Source organism: Galeopterus variegatus, unplaced genomic scaffold (assembly GCF_000696425.1).
Source record: "Galeopterus variegatus unplaced genomic scaffold, G_variegatus-3.0.2 Scaffold1111, whole genome shotgun sequence".
Classification (NCBI taxonomy): Eukaryota; Metazoa; Chordata; class Mammalia; order Dermoptera; family Cynocephalidae; genus Galeopterus; species Galeopterus variegatus.
This window is the reverse complement of record NW_007727222.1, coordinates 429,368-432,715: the sequence shown is the minus strand read 5'-3', so window position 1 is coordinate 432,715 and position 3,348 is coordinate 429,368.

The following is a 3,348-nucleotide window of genomic DNA, read 5'->3' as shown; positions in this document are numbered from 1 at the left end:
CTATCAGACTGTGAGCCTGCAAAGTCAGGGACCATACCTGGCTATTCCCAGGACCTAGCATAGTGCTTGGCATATAATGAATGCTTAATAAAGATTTTTTGAATTAATGAATGGTATATGTTTAGGAAAGAAAGTCCTAGAGCTGTTTAGGCTAGTCCTAAAGTCCTGTGTTTCAAAACCAAGGCCTTATTCTATGCGGGGATCTGAGCAGCACTGAGGCTGGTAAGGACCTTCCACACATAAACTCATTCACCAGGACAGCCAACAAGCTGGCAAACAGCAGAGTAGGCCTGGTACAAGGGATGGAATTGAGCAAGCACCAGGGGCAGGGTTGGCACCAGCCTTGGCACAGGGCAGGCCTAGGGGGAGGAGGTGGGAGAAGAGGGGAGGAAGGGAAAGGAAAGGACACGTGTTGCACAAAACATGTTTTCATCACACTCTCCCTGGTGCCCTGGTCTCCAAGCCCCAACAGCACGTCTGTGACTTAATGATGTCCTTGGGGGTTGTAACATAGGTCTCCTCACCCCTCACAGACATCTGCCAGCTACCTCAGAGTATGGCATAGGACATCCCCCATAGCACCAGACTGGGCATGGTAAAATGACCTATTCACTGTCTTGATGCTGGAGGGAAGGGGCAAGTGTAAAATTAGGGGTTGGGCAATATAGTAAAGTCAGGGCAGGTGGGACAGATGTCTGCATCCTTTTCCTCTCCTCATAATCCCTCCTTTTGCTCTTTGTTCTGTGATGAGGGGAGCAAAGGAAGCCTGGTCCTAGGGCCCCCAAGTTATAATTTTTCCAAGTCACCAGGGTGACAGTGTGTAGCAGCCACAAACAGAGCAAAGCCTAGAAATAGGGAAGACCCAAGGGAAAGGGAAATGAAGGGAGCCCCCTCTGTCAGTTTCCAGAGTGGGAAGCCCTCTTCCCAAGCCTACTCCTGGAATTTCTGGACAAAAAGCTGTCTCTATTCCAAGATGGGAGGGGAGGGTGGGGAGAAGACTTTGAACCCCTCTCAATGCCCCTCTCCCCTGCTCCCCATCCTGCTGTGGCTATTTGCTTTGACTTCCAAACTGCTGCAGTTAACAGACAGACCCCAGTCGCTGGGTTCTGGGAAGGGGAGGTAGAGGGGGCGGGGGGTGGAGGAGATGGCAATCCCAAGGGGAGGGGCTGGCGCAGGGCGGGTCTTCATGGGCATCACCGCCTAGCTGCTGTTGTTGGCTGGGGACAAGGAGGCTGCCAGAAGGGAGGAGCTACAGTTACCAAGACGGATGGATGGACAAACACCCACCAGAGACAAAGACAGAGGCAGACAGACTTACAAACCAAGACAAAGGAGAGGGCAGAAACAGATGGAATTCCAGACTCTTTTTGGAGGCTACCCCAAGTGTTTTGTCCCCCGTTTTAGCTTCCCTGTCTCCATCTGCTACCCCAGCTGCACAGTCTCAGAGTTCCAGCTCTTTGTCTCTGAGACCAGTCCCTGAGCCCTTCTACAGGAGAAGTGAAGAGTTGAGAGAGGTGATACTCAGCAGGGAGAGCGTCATGGGGTGGTGCCTCGTTCTGTGTCAGACTGCCTGGCCAGGGAGGGAGTGGTGCCCTCGCCTGGTTCATGGGGACAGGAGACTCATTGACTGTAAACCAAGTACAGATGTGCTAGAGGGGGAGGGGAGAATCAGGGCCACATTCCCAAACCACAGCTGGGTCCGCCCTCCTTCTGCCAGCCACCACCAGGGCAGGGCAGGAGGGGTTAACATTGCAGCCTCCTGGCAGGATCCCTGCCACACAGGCGGGGCCACCATCCCACCCCAGCCTGGGTGCCTGGGTGCAACTCCCTGACACCCGCCCCTCCCACCCTGCCGAGAGGTGCTCCCAGGGTAACCAAGCAAAGTCAACAGCAGCAGCCAGGCCACCTGGGGACGGGACCCTGGAGTACCTATTCTCAGCTCTTCCCACCCCTGGCATGAAAGGGAGGGCTTGTTCGCACCCCCACTGACGTCTCCCATTCTCCTGAGATAGCCACAGCATGCCTCTTCCTTGCCCCCCTCCTTCACCTGACTCTGGCTATCAAAAGGAGCCTTTCTCAGGAGGGAGGACACCTGGCCCCCAGGGTGGCAGCAAGGACAGAACAAAGTCATTCCAGTACGGAAAATGTGATGTGACCCAGGAGCCCATGTCCCAGGTGCTGGACACCCTGGGAGCATTGCTGGGGAAGCGCCTTTGGGTAGTCTCTACAGCCTACCAGCCTAGCCCAGCTCCTATAATGCTGCCTTTCTCCTCTTTCTCACTTCCAATCCCCGTTCCTCTGGGAGTGTTTGGGGTCCATGCACAGAGCTTGGACTTCAGACCCCTTCTTTTCTTGCCCTCTGTCCTCAGTACAATGGACAGTGAAACTTCTGGGTTGAGAGTCTGTGTTGGTCATGCTGAAGTCAGAGAATGTCCCCATCAGACACAACACTGTCTCTGAGTGTTCATGCAAGTGCAAACACACACACATACACACACACACACACACATGCACGCACACAGAGACCCAGAGTCAACAACATTCGTGGCATGGTGCATCTACCAGGCAGGCAGGCAGGCAGGCAGGCGCTGGCTAAGGCAGACACACACCCCCTCCCTGGGCTTTCTTTCTCACACCCAGCCAGGGCTCCTCCCACTCCCAGAAACAGTTCCTCCTGCCCTCTTCCTCAGCTTCTCCCCTCCCAAATCCAAGCCTAAAGGTGGGGACAACATTGGCAGTCAGAGACCCAGGCGCCGTAACTCCTGGAGCTTACTCCAGGCAGGGTGAGAGGGAGGAGGCCTATGAGCCCAGGCCTAAGCACCCCCATAACTTCTACTAAACCAATTTGCTCCTGGGTCCAAAGGACTGTCTGGGGAAGGCAAGGGGAAGGGAAAGACTACTTTGACCTGCAGGTGAAGGCCAAGCAAAGGGTAAGGACAGTAGCATCTGCTCTGGCAGACCCCTGTCCCATCACTTTACCCCTGGGAAGATGTGGACTCAGCCCCCATTGCCTACCCTGGGGAGATACCAGGGACTGGCCTTGTAGAACCACAGCTTGGGCCTTGACAACTCAGTTAGTCCCCCCAAATGGCTGGAAGGGAAAAGTGCCAGAGAGAAAGGGTTGGCATCACGGGGCCAGGACGCTGACCTCCTCTGCCAGCCTTGCCCGGCCTCCCTGGGGATGGAGTCATGGAAGCCCAGCAAATGGGAGGGGCAGAGACCCAGGAGTCCCAGGCCGCCCCGCCCATGCCCCCGTCCCACCCATCCCCCGCCCCCCAGCCCCAGGGCACCAAGGAGGGAGCCGGGCAGGGGCAGGCGGCAAGGGAGGGAGGAGCTGGCCAGGGAGGG